We start from the raw sequence: 16,524 nt of genomic DNA on the forward strand, positions 1-16,524 counted from the left end.
TTGATTGGACACTTATACTACATAACGCACCAAAAAAAATAAAAATTGCACCATCAAATTCGTATGCCAAAAGACATTATTACTAGCGGTTAGACCTCAGAAAGGTCCAATTTGTACTGCCGTTAGCAATTTCTCAGATGAAGATGAAGAACATCATGCCTGAAAATGCAGTTACATAATATCGAACTCCTATGCAAGTAAATAAAAATTGTATCCTATAAATAACAACCTTGTTGCTCCATGTTTCCTTTACATATACACTATTTGGAATTTATTGAAAATCATTTTTTTTCTCATTGTATTAAAATCTGCACATAAATAAAGTATTTATATTGAGTATAAGAAGTATTTATATTAAGTTTCAGAAGTATTTATATTGAGTTTAAGATCATGAGAGCTTTCTAACTCTTTTGACAAAAATAGACAAAAAGTTCTACTAACTACTAAAATAACACTACTTAGCAGTGACAACACCAAAATATCAGTTCAAGCATCCACAAAGCTAGTGAAATTGAACGTTGTCTTTATGCATTCGTTGAAAAAGCCTTACAAAATTTTAAGAAAAAGCAAGTGGTTTGTGTAAAGCCAAACTCCTCAACCTTTACGACCATTCTGCTAGCCTCTGTTCAATTTGAAGTTTTGGAACTGGGTACAGTAATCCATCAAAACATAATTAAAAGAGTATTTTTAGATGTTATAGTTGGCAGTACATTGGTTGACATGTATGCAAAATGCGGAAGCATGTACAAGGCATTCGAACTGTTGTGGTGATTGTAGGATATGGATAGAATAGAATTTTTCAAAAGGCCTTAGAGACTTTTCAAAAAATGTAGCTGACATATGTAAAGCCAGATTCCACAACCTTGTGCAGCCTCGTCCTAACCTATACAAAAATCGAAGCTTTAGAACAGGGTATGAACCTCCATCAAGACATAATTGACATAGGATTTTGGTCAGATGTATATTAACATCTAAAATATCAAAGTTTAAATTGATATGTATATTAACTTTGTACCAGAGATATTTCCTGGCATAAATAGGGGACTCGAGATGCATCCTAGGGTATTGTTTATGCAGAAAGAGATTCTTCTAGCAAACAATCATAAAAAAATTCAGAAAATTTAAGAAATTGAGCTTAGAATACAAAAGGAAGGAAACGTGTATTGAATGACATGGAAACAATGCTTAAAGTAATTGCAATTCAACGTACTGAAATTTTATTTGCTCTTGTAGGAATTCATTTTGTAGGTCTTGAATCAGATTGTAACGTGGAGATGAGAAGCCAATAGACTTGTCTCATTGTTTTGCAAACTTGTTCACAATTTCAATGATAAGCTCTCTAAGTTTGTTTGCATAGTTTTGGTGTTCAAATCCATCATGTTTGTTGTTGTAGATCAAATTTCTTGAGTGTTTTGGAGTGTGTTTCTCAATGGTTATTGAGAGGGTAAATCAGATAGATTGGAATGATTTATTAAGTAGCCAATAAGGTTGGCTCTTTGTTATGTAAACTTGGTTTCAATTTTCATAACAATTTTACAAATTTTGGGTGTAACATGGATGTGTCATTTGTACAAGTTCTTAGTCTTTTAGACAAATGACTTTTTAGGCATCTCTTCCTCTAATTTCTTTACACATATATAGTGTAAACCAAATTATAAATAATCTGTAATATTTATAATGGTTCTCATTTTCAATTAGCTTCCAAGTTCAGCCGCTTAGTGTATCCATCAGACATGCGATCCACTACTGCAAGTAGCAACTCTATGTTCCTGTCACCTAACATTTCTTTATCATTCGTTAGCACCTAAATGCGCATTACAACTTGATCTCTACCGCTTCCCTTTTAATGCAAGGCTAGCATCACATTATTCTTCCAACACATTTAATCTCCTTTGGCAAACTACGTTCTTTATTCTAAAGCTATTAAATTATTCACAAGATTATAGAGGACATTTTTTCAACCCATAAACATTCTTCTCATTCTGCAAATAAATATTTTCAATCTAAAATATGGCTAGCACATGTGTGTAGCTAATACCAAGCCCCATGTTCTTCAAGGTACTACAATCTTGCTATTTAAATTATATCTAAGACGACAAGGGGAAAACCAAGAGAGAAAAGTGGTAGTAACCAGACATGCTCCAATCATTGGGCAGACCCTCAAAATGTAATTCTCAGTAAAAAAAATGCCATATAAAATCCCACAAATGCCCAAAATCCCACTATAGGTGGTCTTACCCCATTCCAATTTTGATCACATTCAACATTTAAATTGCAACAATTTATAACAAGTACCCTTTGATCTTTCCTAGGTCAGCCTAAGGAACCTCTACAAGTCAGCTATCTATAACAACTGCTTAAATTTCCTAGACTTATCAAAAATAACTTCTTAATTTCCTAGTCTCAGCTACCTGAAACAATAGTTTAAATGCCCTGCATAGCTGAGGTGTACACTTTAGTTCAACAAGGTTACTTAAGGAGTCCTCACTCATTTGGAAATGCCAAAAGCTTATTTTTCATAATAGTCTTTTTGTCATTATGTTTCGGTTGACTGATGATAATATTGGACCACCACATATTTGAAAAAAACAAAAAACAAAAAACAAAAAGCAATAGACGGTGTAGAGAAAACGTGGATGATGGATTGAAGGTTAATGAAATCCGGTTGTCGACAGCAGTGTTACAAGCAATGCAGAGAATTACACCTGGCCAACCTGGAGGTTTGCATGCATAAAAGGCTTACAAGCAATGCAGAGAATTACACCTGGCCAACCTGGAGGTTCGCATGCATAGAAGACTGTCAAGCATCAATCATTGAGTTCTATAGTGAATATTGATGTGAAAATCTAAGCACATTCATCTCAACCACAAGGAGGAAAAACTACTCACAATCAAACAATATTGTATGAACAACATCCAATTTCAATTAGGTGAAGCACCATTTGTAGGCAGACTCGTCTGGAGCATGCAAACAAATTTCAACTCGCAACAAATATTTTTGTTTAAGAGCCAGCAAAAATGTTGCGTGGAAGTCAAGAATCTGGTAACTATGAAATTCCGATATGTTTAATGCCAAATTTTTGTTTATTATAAATAGATTGAAGCAACAAGCTCTGAAGGGAGTTTTGATTTTGGTTAAAGGCACACATAAACGTTATGATCTATAATTTTTTTTACATTGTGAATAGAAAGAAGCATCAGTTGTAGGGAGACTAGCCTATCGTGAAAACAAATTTCAAATTAGAACAATATTTTCATTTAAGAGACTGCAATAATTGTGTCTCGAGCTCAAGAATCTAGTAACTATTAAACTGCGATGCATAGTGCTGGTTGTATCTCAATAGTACTCTGGTTATTACAATGGCAGGCTCTGGTTATTACAATGGAACCTGCCATTTTATGCTCGAACCTTTCCAATAATAGATCTAATATTCTCCCTGTTTTTGAATATCTTTCTCTCTGATATTTGAATACAATACGATGGAGGAAAAGGTAATAAACAAATTAATTATAAATCCCATTCCATTTACAGAGAGTGTCTTCAAAAAGTAATGAAATAGATTCACTTTAATGGAGGTACAGTTGCAGTTTCAGGGCAAGTAAGAAACAAGTTTAAGATTTATAAAGACAATTACACAAGTCTAAAGCATAACCTTCTCATTCATTCAAACCAACTATCAATGCCAGTTCTCTTTTTGTTGTCAAGCTTCTGACTGGTAATTGCAGCTGACTAATACATCTTTTAATTTTTCTCCTGGACCATACATGGGTCAAGGAATAACAAAATAAGATAGCAAGTTTAAAAGTGTGTATCCCTGGAATATTTGGATGTGTACACTGGATAAATAACCAGACAGAAGAAGACTGGAATTGGGAATCTAGAAATTTTCAAACCTTTTGTAGCAATTTAAACACCGGCATTAGGCTGAGACACCAGCGCTGGATATGGGTGCTCCTGTTGGTCACTGATGTTGTGTGGGTGATCCTATTGGTCACCAGTGTTGACTCTGGGCATTCCTATAGGTCATTAGAGAGGTCTAGACTCTAAAATTCTTAGCACTTGCTTGTCTCTGTGTTCAGCTATCACTTCTGCCAGTATTTCACCCTAAAAAGCTGATTTTTTATTATTGCAATTTGAAGCTAGATGGGGAGTTAAAATAGGCTTGGGCTGTTTTGAGTCAGCTAGTCCCTTAGGCGGGATTTTCCAACCTTTCAACTATAGCCATGGAGATTTGTAGAGAATGGGATAACCCGTAAATAATGTGAACCAATCCAAAACAAAAAAGTAATAACGATTCATAGACTCAACCCGCAACGATCATTGAATTAAACCATGTGCAAACCCTTGTACTGGTAATGTATAAGAAAAACCATATATTTGAAATAAACACCTTCGCAGCTTTGAAGAAATGATTATAAAGAGGCCAGTTGAAAGAGGCATACCTGATTTCGATGAAACTACAAAAAAATAATCCACCGATGAAACTACAAAAAAATAAACTGTGGATTATGATGCCCTTGAACCTGCAATTAAATACACTTCTTAATTCCTAAATAGAAAGCAAAAATTAGATTTACAACGAATAATGTCAATCTGGTTGTATTAAATTAGGAAGCGTCCCTTGAAGAAGAATACTGCTTTCAATGAAACTCCAGCGGAGACAAATTGATTGAAGATGGGCTCCGGATGGATACGCAACCCACATGCAACCCACATGCAGGCATAACGTCAAGCACAGGTGGAATGGAAAGGCCCTCACACGATTACATGATAAACCCTATACACGTGGCAAACGAGGGAAAAAAATTGACGGGAAGTGTCCAATTCGCGGCTTGAGACAATCTCGGTGGGGGTGCAACCCCACAGAGAATTGCCTATCGGCAAATTATATATTTCCTTAAACCAATTTTTTTATTAACACATTAATAAATGCCAAAAGACTATTTCCAGGCCTAGAATCCCGGAATTGTAAGACATCTTTTGAGAATCACGTTATAAAAACTGCAAATTTAAAACTACAGTTGAACTCTTCAAACTCAGAGGCTAAAAACGTGAAGGACAACCCTAACTCTCAACGGATGATATGATAATTATGGCAAAGCTAAAAGCTAAATAATCTATGCTGAAATTCCTGCGGTCAAATCTAGAAGCTTCTAATGACCCCTCACCCGCGATGGTGGCAAAGCAATACCTTTATCGGCCGTTAATAACACGGAAGCCAACTGTCAGTGGGATTGACGGCGTGTACTTTTTTGTCCTTTGCTTGAACTCCACCAGTTCTATTTCTTCCATAATCTTGGAGTCGTTGGAACTGTCCGCTCATAAAAAATTTCCAGACTCTAACTAAACATTTACAACTAAACAACTGAAGAAGAAAACAGCTATTCTGAACATTTCGACGGGAGATTTTATCTTATCAAATACCGCACTTACTAAACGCCGCTGGTTTTACAAAAACCACGAAAATATTCTCATCTGAGCACTGGGTGGTTTTAAATCAAAGTTCAGGTTGCGTGTCACCTTATCAGAAGATAAGATTGATTCTACAAGAAACTCATCATACCATTGATGTTCTTTTGTATGAATTGTTCTTCGTAGACGGATTTAATTTATCTAAAAAATGTGTAGAATTATGATACTTATCCATTACATTGATTGTTACAATCCTATCAGACCACATTGAGAATTTAAAAATGGATGTCGACATTCAAAAAGCAGTTTGTTTTCTTCATTAGGTATTTTAAATCCAATTTATCAATTTGCTTCCCCGTCAATCTAGCACCAAATGTGACATTTCTTTTCATCTTTCGGATTGGGTAAATGTTCTCGTGTCGGTCCGATCTGTGCAAAAAAACTATATTGAAATCGTGTGGTATATGGTCATGGGCAATGGTACATTTTGATGGCTGGAATAGTCGGTGCCTGGAAAAAGATCTTCAACCAATGAATATAAGCCCAAATTTGAAAGAAACGTATTAAATAATTGGTACCACAAAAGAAGCTTGACCAATACGTTTCGTTTCGAAGATTAATAACAAGTTTTATTCTTCCAGACGTTTACTCAGAAGAAGTCCATATTGACTCCGGCAGTTCTGTCCAACTCTTAGCAGGTCGACAATTTAACGGCGTTGAAATCAAACGCGGAGGACTTAATAACATGGTTTCTACAAGAAACTTTCCGCTTAAGTTACCTAAGAAAGTTCGTTCATCTTCGATTTCAATTGCTTTTATGTTTTACATTTCTTATAGGTGAATTCGATCTATACTCCTTTTCTCTCTGTAGAAGTTGGAATAGCAGTAGTCGCAGTAGTGAATCAAGCCAATATTCGGTCGAAAATGTCGCAAATAACAACCTTTCATGACATTTCAGGGATTTGCAACCATGAAGCACAGATCCTTGGCCTGAAGGAAAGACTTGGACTTGAAAGAGTTGAAATCCATACCAGAAGGAAAGTAAGCCTTCACCACCGCAAAGCTATACCAGTCTCTCGCATAGGTAAATTATTTTATTTTTTCATGGTTTTGTCTTCGTCTCTTCTGCTGTTCATAATAATATTAAAGGAATGTATGTGTGCAGGTTTGTCTTGCCCCTGGGCGGCGCACCCTGCTATTTATTATTGATCAGATAGGACTTGAAGTTTGGGTATTTCATATATCTGTTAGGACACTCTTTCACTAAGTTTACTGCCTCTGCCTTCTCTGTGACCGATGTGTTCTTTTTGGCAAGCTCCTTGTTCCTCCAATCCCTTATTAGGCTAACTACCTGGTTGTCCCTCTTTGGCCTTTAGGTTATTTCTGGATGATCACTATTAATCTTTCATAAGTCCAATAATAAGGTTTGGGCTGGTGGGTATTTTATGATATAATTGTAACCATGGCGGATACCCTGTATCTGTGATTGTAACTGCCTTCTTGAAAGGACGTGGGTGGGCCGAGAGCGGGCCACTTCACCTGCGTACCGTTCGGAATCTTACCCATCCCCTCTTCCCAACTGGAAATTATTCCGAATTCTGTCACAAGGAGGGATGTGACATCCACTGACAGGATCACCACTATAAACACCTCCCTCCTCTTCTTCCTCTCTTGGCCGCTTCCCTTCCTACTTCTTTAATCAAAATCCAATCTTTTTCAACCCACCCAATTGATCAAAATTCAATCTTTTTCAAAAATCACCCCACCGAATTCATCAAAATCCAATCTTTTTCAAATTTCACCCCACCCAAGTGATCAAAATCCAATATTTTTCAGAAACCACCCCACCCAATTCATCAAAATCCAATCTTTTCTCCTCCCCAACCTCCCTGTCAGCAAACCAGTAATGGAGAAGGCAGCTGGCTCAGGTTATTGCCATCAGAGGATTGGGGTAAACTCCTGGATACAGAGAGAATTTGATTTCCACGACACCACCAACTGAATTTAATCCAATGGGTATCAGAAATTAATGAACCCCATGAAACTATGATATGTGTTCGAAACTCACAAAGCTTGCAACAGAGAGGACAAGTTGCAGGCAGGCAGTCACCCCATAATCCTCAAGGCCACAGAGATTGATTCTCTTCACTGTTTGTGGAGGGTCTAAAGGCGCGGATATCAGGCGGGTGATTCTCTATATCTCGGCAGAAGAAAGTGAGACTCTGTAAATCCTCCATCACCCGTCCTGCCGCCGCCGCCGTAAAGCACTGTGATTGCCTTGGGATCCCTCATCAAATCTAACAATAGGTATCGGATCTTCAATTCCTCAGAGATATTCAAATAGTAATGATCTTTTTCCTTCCCTCAAAGTCCGAATCTTGGAGTTGTTTTCCTTTTGAGAATCCGAAGTTTGATGGCCTGGGATTTGGTGGTCTGTATCCCATTGTTGGGTGCTCTACGTAATATGGCGATACAACCATTCCAGGACATTGATGGTCTGTAACTTGTTTTTGGTTTGTAACTGTCACAATCTGACCTGTAAATTGATGGACTGTATTTTGTCTTTGATTTCCTTGGTATGTGCATACAACTACGCCAGGAAATTGACAGTCTTCCCTATTTTTGGATTCTACAGAGTGTTGAAATTGACTTATCTTTGTTCTGTTTCGGCATCCAATCATAACTTTGAAATTGACGATCTACTTCCTATTTTTGAATGCTTTAGAAATCCAATCGAGTTTTGAAATTGACGACCTGTTTACTGTTCTTGGGTGGTCTATAAATACCATAACCTTTCAAGCTTGAAATTTATGTCTGTACTTTGTTTTAGGTTCTATAAGCTTTCAATCAGACCTGTAAATGTATGATTATCCATTTTGTCAAAATTCATTCAGGGCTCATTTTTTATGACTATTTATTTCATCAAATTCGTTTAGGACATAGTTTTAGACTTGTCTGATGTGGAAGTCTTTAATGGATTCATTAAGAACCATTAAAACTTGACAGACAGATCCATTGACTTTAATTACTCTTTTTTCATTTAATAAATAATAATATTAGATACAAGAACTATAAAATTTATTTGTTTAAATTATGTAGTTGCATTCTTTTCACACACAACTGTATTCTGACTTCGTTTCCTTGATTGAATGTTAAAAATAATTTGTTTCATTGTGTCTGCGCCAGAAAATGCTCTGAGAGATCTGGGCTTGCAGTTGGAGCCCCACTCCTATACAATATATGAGTAAAAGCTAAAGCCACAGACTCTGGTAAGCCACTGACCAAGTTACCATTGCTTTTATATGGCTTACAACTAAACTTTGCATCAATTTTGTTTAATTTTATTAATGTAATTTCTGTTTGTACCATAGAATTTTTATGATCATTGGCTGACCAATTATCATCAACTCTCTCTTGTGTGTGTGGTGTAGGAACGGCTATCTGATGTTGAATACAGAGGATAGTTGATATTGATGTCTACTTCTTGTCCAGTGAACTGTTCTTATATAGATTAGAGATTCCAAAAGACTTCAAATAGTATTTATAGTAAATATCTTGGTAGCATTAGGTGCAGTTGTTAAAGTGTTCTTCAAAAACTCTAATATAGTTAAAAAATATCTTTTCTTCAGTACACCTTTTTTAGCCAATATATTTTATGATATATTAGTTATTATTTTGTTCTCAATGGAAAAGTCTATTGTCAAACGATTAAAATGTATTCATGTAAACAACATATGTATATTTTTTTAATTTGATTAGTGATTTTTCGGATCAAATATCATTATCCATCATCTTCTCTTGCTATATTATCTTAATGATGGATCATAGTGTTTGATACCAAATCTTGGTAATAAAAAATTCATAAAGTCACATAGAAAAAATTGCAACAATCAATATGCTCTATGAAAATTTCATGTTTTCAATATGTATATTTGTTATTTTTTTATTATCAATGTGTGGGTGATTCTTTTTCATTACTTAGCATATCTTTCAATTTTGTATTGACCCTTTCCTTATGCAATAACACTCATCATTTCTAAACAATCTTTCACAGTGCTATTTTGTCATGCTTTTACAATTTACTAGTTTTGTCAATTTTTGGTTGATTTTTTCTTTTTAAATATTTTTTGTTACAAAGTGAGTTTATTGTCTTGATCTTCCTATATAGATATTCTCCTACACTTTTAATCTAAAAATATGATATTGATGAATGGTGTTTGAAACTTGTATAAAAAGTTTTTTAATCTTTCACAGTGCTATTTTCTCATGCTTTTACAATTTACTAGTTTTGTCAATTTTTGATTGATTTTTTCTTTTTAAATATCTTTTGTTACAAAGTGAGTTTATTGTCTTGATCTTCCTATATAGATATTCTCCTACACTTTTAATCTAAAAATATGATATTGATGAATGGTGTTTGAAACTTGTATAAAAAGTTTTTTATTTTGAACAAGTTATCAATTTACTTTTAAAATAATTGAAAATAAAAAATAATGAAATGATAGAATCATATAATTCTCATTACATTAAATTATTAACCTTTCATATATTTGACGAATGACCTAATTTAAAAATTAAAAATTTATTATAAATTAATATAAATAAATATAATAATACTAATTTTTTACTACAAATAAAAAAACAAGCTTCAAAATTTTAAAAGTTAACTACACAATAATGCAAGTACCTATCTTTTAAAATAACTATGGTTACAGACGAAGATAACTTTTATGAAAAAGTCGAAAAGGTTTTATCCAATCTAAGGGCATTGGCATTAAAAAAAAAGCAAGATGGTAGACTAAAAGTGTTTTTACAGTAAAAACACTTTTATTTGAAAGAATGTAGATAATTACACACATACTCCAAATAGCCTTTAAGTTCATACAAATATCTATATTGTACAGCGATCGAAGAATATGAAATGAGTTAATTTTGTATTAAGAAAAAAAACATAATAAAAATAGTTCCCTGATACGTGGCACCAACTTGATCCAGAGACAAGGAATAAGATAACGCAATTGTTTTGATAGATATCACGTATGAAATATTATGGCTATGAAAAAGACCAATGATGACAGGTTGTCATTGGAATTTATCTCTTGTGATCTATTTTGGGACTGGGAATCCAACCTACCCTTGACCACCTAATCATCAACAACCTAAAAGTGTAATGATATCGATGTTGACATTTTACATGTTGCACAACACCCCCTTTCTTACTGGACAAGATAAATTTGTAAGGGAAGGCTCCTTACAAGTCGCTTGCAATTTTTTTTGGGGTGGGGGGGGGGGCGTTTCAAAAAATTCAAATATTTAATAGAAAAATATATTTTTAAGTTTTGAGAAAAAGTGTTTAGATCGAAATTATACATGTCTTATATATATCATATAATTTTAGGTGAAAATATTTTATTTTGAACAAGTTAAGGTCAAATTGTTTATTTTGTTGGTTGAAAGTGTGATACAGATCTATATCTTATGTAAAATATATTATGCATATAGTGTATGGTTGTCTTAACCAATAGAAGAAATTGAATAAAGAAAGTGAAAGAGGAACCATGAAAACAAAAGTAGTTGCATTTTGAGTGTGTCCAAAATTTCATTCTAATGACAAAGTGTTAGTTGTTTCTTTTCGACTACTAAACCACATTGAATGGGGAAATAATTTGAAAAGTGGAATATTGATTCATTCTACCTCCATTTTTTTTTTTATAATATCTCATTTTTCATCCCCATCTATTTTGAACTTGGTTTCTTGACCTAAAGAAGGTAGTTGGTTGAGCTTTCCAATAATAAAGTGTTTCACCCCGTAGACAATCAAAATAGTTTTATATATCTATTGATTCATTATGCTATTATTTGTTGTGAGTGAATTACCATTTATGTTGGTATATCTCTAGGAGTCCATTAAAGAAGAGAAGCTATTACACGTCTAAAAATTGTCTCTACTTATCTAAAGCAAGGTTCATCTTTCCATGATAGAAATAAATAAGAACATATAAGCTTTACTTAATAGAATTAGGATTAACAACCTTGCTAATTTCAAAAATAGAATCTCATTCAAATGTTCTAGAATAGGTGTGAATGGAATTAACAAGTTCCATTCAACTATTAAAAATAATGAAGTAAATAGATTTAGATAAAGCCAATATAAATAAATCAAACTTGATGTTTAAATATTCAATTTGATAACTTAATATCAATTATTCTATATATTTTAGTAAATCAAAGGGAAATCTCTTAGATTCTATTAGAGACAATATTGAAAAAAAAAAACAGAAAACTTAAATAAGTTGATGTCATAAATTTCATCATATGTATGTGTATGTGTATGTGTATGTGTATATATAAAAAAAACTATTGGATAGTTATAATCAACAAAAATATTACTATTTTCATCTCTATTCTAAAATAGTATATAAAAATTCACTTCTTATGACTTCTCAACGATCATTGACAAATAATTCACCTATCTATTTTTAACAAAGTGTCCATATCGACGCCCTTAGTAAGCACCATAGCTTATTACACCATTATTCACTAGGAAATCAATTTGTATACAAACATCATTTAATTTCCTTATCAATAATGAGTTCATGTAAAAAAAAAGGATATATAGAGCATCATTGATATCTTTTGCTTGTATATTTGGTAATATAATGAGAAATATTCCACAACCAATAATATTTTGGTGATATTCCTTACACAAGGCACATATTACTATCCTCATGTATTCTTTGTACTTAAATATACATTCTTAATGGGAGGTCATATAGAAGGAAGCACCTGTACTAATCAATTGTGAACCTTTTATTCCATGGATTGTTAAAGATTGTACAAAACTATTTACATCATCTTAAGAGGACTTCTCAAACTCGTCATCTAATTTTTTTTATTCTTCTCCTTTTTTGCAATGTTTATGAAAGCATCTAGGTTTTTCCATGATTTCAACACCTAGCCCAAGGCTTTATAGGAGATTTGGATCTTGAATTTTCTCTTATACTTTCCTCCTTCTTTTTTCTCTTTTAATCTTCCAAAAATGATAAAAGTTTCTTAATTTATTCAATCTTTTGTAATAGATGTGAATATTTTACTTAAGTTAAAAAAAATCTCCTATTAAGTTAAATAATTCAAAATGGTTGTAAGATGAAGTTCTCTTTATGTAAGTGTTTAATCGATATCATTACTTATAAATTAAAAATTGCGGCTATAAAAGGAGAGTGATGACACCTATTAATTTTTAGCATATGCATATAAGATAATTATTAGTACTATAGGTTTTGAGCTAAAAGTGAGTTGTGTCATTAAATATTTGGTTACTTCAATTATCAAAGTTTAGCTATTCTTTCAAAGTTGAATATGACATATGGTCTTCCTTGGATAAATGGTAAGCACAAATGTGTGTATAAGATACATCATAGGAAAAAATATAGATACAAGAACTAAAGATCTACGTGTAAAGAAAACAATTCTCTTGACCTTATCTATAACAATTAAATATTTGGGTGGATGAATACACCATCGAGAAAAAGAGCTAGATATGTCAAATAACAATTCCTAAAGGAAAGGACATGATGTGTTTGGAAAATTTGAATGTTTAAGACATTTATAAAAAATTAAAGTGGAAACATGGCCAAATGAATAAGAATAGATAAAATTAGAGAATAATTCAATAACAAGTTCAATTTTTTTTACAAATCAAAAAAATATTCCCTAATTTATCTTCTCTTTCTTGGTTCTAAACCTATTGTATAGTAAGAAGAAATATACTATTGTTTTATCAACTACTCAAGTAGAGTATACAAAATTAAATTGAGTTGCAACTAAATAAATAACTTGATTATAGGATCCTCTTTTAGTAGTCAAACACCATCAAATAAGGTCTTATTTATTTATTTATGGCAATAAAAGTGTTAGGTTATTTTCTAGGAATTATTTGATGATAGAACAAAGCATATAGAGGTCTATCACCATTACATTCAAAATCTTATCTAGTGGTAAGTGATTCATATTCAATAATGTACCAAACAACTAATATTTTAACCAAAGAAGAGACTAAGCTTGTATATTTTATAAGTCCTTAAGATTATGAGAATTCACAATGAAAGCATTAACAAAAATATTCTTCTCCAAAACCAACCACTTCATATAGTTTATAGAGATATTTATCATCATATTTCTATTTATATCGTTTCATGTTAGATAAGAAAGCTTGCATGTTAAATATTTTTGTTGAAATTGTTAAACTCAATTTTCTTTTACATTTCTCTCTTCTGGAAGATTACATAGCACCCTCTCTGATACTTTATATTTGATATACATCATGTAAGCTCAGTTATGTTGTTTATTAAGTTGTTTGTTTGAAAATATTGAGTAAAAATAGAGTTGTCCTAATTCACAAAAATAACATATTCTAAGTCTAATATACGTTGATTCTCTTATTTATGTTGGTATTCCTTAAGTTGTTTATTTGAAAATATTGAGTAAAATTGGAATTGTCCTAATTTACCAAAACAAAACAAAATTCTAAGCTTGATGTGCATCAAGTCTAAGCTAGTTCATGTCCTTGTTCCTTCAATATTTTGTTTGAAAATATTGAGCAAAGAAGTTTCTTATTTTTGTTGTTATTCCTTATTGTTTAGTTGAAAATATTAAGTAAAAAAGGAATTTTCCTAATTCACCAAAAAAGTTATATATAATGAATTCATGTTCTTATTCCTCAAATATTTTGTTTGAAAATATTGAGAAAAAAAGGGATTTCGAAGCAATATATGTATTTAAGTTTATATAGATAGAAAATTCATTAAATTATGTGCAGGGAATTATTCATTCTTCATGTGTGGAAAATATGCTACCAATAGTTGAGTCAAATATACTTCAAGATTAAATATTATTTTTGTTTAATACAAACATCAATTTCATTTTAACACAAATTTGGCATAAGAACTCTACTAGTTCTTATATGTTAAGGTTCTATGATGTATATGTGCATCCTTTATCCATGTTTTCATATGAATATTTTAAATTTTTCTAAATATTTTAATTTTTCTTATTAGTATATAGCCGTCCCCTTTGCCATCTCCTAACTGTTCCAAAATTGACCAAAAAAGATAACAGTCTCAAAAACGTGTACCCCATCCCCTACCATCCTTGATAACATAATTTATAATTCAAAAATAAAATTGTTATTATGGTACAGATATACAACCTCTCCTTAAGCTAGTAATAATACACCTTTACAATCTCTCTATGAAACTGTACAATACACCATTTTCTATGCAGCACCCAAACTTGTCATTTGACCGTGTTTTTTAAAAAATTAAAAAAGAATAAACACCTTACAGATGTCCCAATAAAGGAGAACGGCTAGTACAGGTCGTCCCTTTGCGGCCGACATTGACAGTAAGTATTCAACGAGTCTGGGTAGCCCCGCCCGGCCTCCCAAGAAAAAACATTTATTTTTCTTTTTAATGATAGCAAAATCATATCTATGTAATATGGGCGAATCGTAAAGCACGGCAGACAAAAAAAAACACATCATAAAAAACTAGGCCTTTTTTTCATCTGAAAAGTGTGTTTACGAAATCGCTGTAAGAAGATCCAAAAATTACAGTCACTGAGAAAAGTATCTTTATATATAAAATTTCTACAAGATCCAAAAATTACAGTCACTGTGAGAAGTGTCTTTATATATAAAATCTCTACAAGATCCAAAAATTACAGTCACTGTGAGAAGTGTCTTTATCTGTAGAATTTCTAAGAAGATCCAAAAACACAGTAAATATAGAAAACATCCACATGTAGCGTGACAATGGATTTTTTTCAGCCTGCCTAATTTCACTATCTGCCATTGAAAAGAAAGTTGCCGATCCTCCGCCCCTGCAAAACAGCCACGGATTATTGCAATTATTTTCTTGTAAACAATAAAAGATACTTTTCGTATTTCAGTAATAACAGTGATCTCTGGCTTACCATCCTCTGCAGCACTTCTGTTATCATTTTCTCCCGTTGGCCCTTCGAGAAGGCTTCAAACCCAGTTCTTTCAGAGCGCTTTCTGGAGTACAAATGAATGGTATAGTAAATATGAAAAGTTTACACAGTCAAATATAATCATATTGTGGTGCATTAACATCTGTATTTTTTTTTCTGTTATTCATCAATATTTCAGATCAGAACTCTCTAATATCTTAATGATAGATCACAAACTTAATCCAAAATATTGATAGATCACAAACTTGATCTGAAAAAAAATATTGATAGATCACAAGCTGGAGGTCAGACAGTCAGTAACGAAGGTACGTGGACACTAGGCTAGGGTGAGCTGGATGACACGTAGGCCCCTCCTCTTACCTATACTTGAAAATACTGAATTCAATGTGATGTGGTGGGACAGAGCAAATCGTTTCTGTGATGCAGATGCCGCCACGTGCTGACGTACGTAAACAGCCACGCTGCCTCTTTATTACTCTTCACGTGTCTGTTTTGGCTTTTCTCCATGTTTTATGCACACCCTATCTTTTCAAGGTTCACGTGGAGTGCCATTTGTAATTAAAAAAAATTGTCATGAAATAGACATTTCTAATCCTATTACATCACATAATATATGCTAACTTTCACCCTTTTCATCCAAGTATCTTCTCTAAGTCTTCCTTAAGTTAGGCACCAGAACATGTTCATTAATGCTCTCTACAACTACAATCATATCACCACTACATGTTAGGCTCTACTCACAATCTCCCTTCCAACTCAATGATGCTTCCACTTTGGTTCTCTGTTGTCATTGCAAGTTCCCTTTTCGGCATGTAAACATTGTGGGGCATTCTACTTTCACTTGCATACCTTCATTTTTTTTTTTTGCTTTTTAACATTCATTGCATTATTGAAATGCTTTCGCCTCTAACATGCATGTAAGTTTGGGCTAAGTAGCTTCGATAGTTGGCCAACAGCTGCAACTTCGCTCCCTCTATGACACCCCTTCGTTCCATGGGAGGTTTTATAACCTCGCTAAGGTAGCACCAATCTCTTGTCTTTCTTTGCTTCTTTCATTTTTGAAATTGTAACATGATTATTGTTGTCCACTCTCGAAACTATAACTATGAGGTTTTTTTTTG

The 16,524-nt window shown here is 33.0% G+C and overlaps 2 long non-coding RNA genes across 2 annotated transcripts; one reads left to right on the plus strand and one right to left on the minus strand.

The window, feature by feature from the left end:
• Nucleotides 1-2,840: 2,840 nt before the first annotated feature.
• Nucleotides 2,841-9,126, plus strand: LOC131055842 (uncharacterized). The gene is made up of 4 exons (XR_009359213.1): nucleotides 2,841-3,043; nucleotides 6,372-6,497; nucleotides 8,600-8,682; nucleotides 8,845-9,126. It is a non-coding gene; the product is annotated as an uncharacterized LOC131055842 (long non-coding RNA).
• A 5,904-nt stretch (nucleotides 9,127-15,030) lies between these two features.
• LOC131055841 (uncharacterized) lies at nucleotides 15,031-15,631 on the minus strand. The gene is made up of 2 exons (XR_009108531.1): nucleotides 15,386-15,631; nucleotides 15,031-15,292 (listed from the first exon to the last, which is right to left on the minus strand). It is a non-coding gene; the product is annotated as an uncharacterized LOC131055841 (long non-coding RNA).
• Nucleotides 15,632-16,524: the final 893 nt, after the last annotated feature.

Source organism: Cryptomeria japonica, chromosome 10 (genome assembly GCF_030272615.1).
Source record: "Cryptomeria japonica chromosome 10, Sugi_1.0, whole genome shotgun sequence".
Lineage (NCBI taxonomy): Eukaryota > Viridiplantae > Streptophyta > Pinopsida > Cupressales > Cupressaceae > Cryptomeria > Cryptomeria japonica.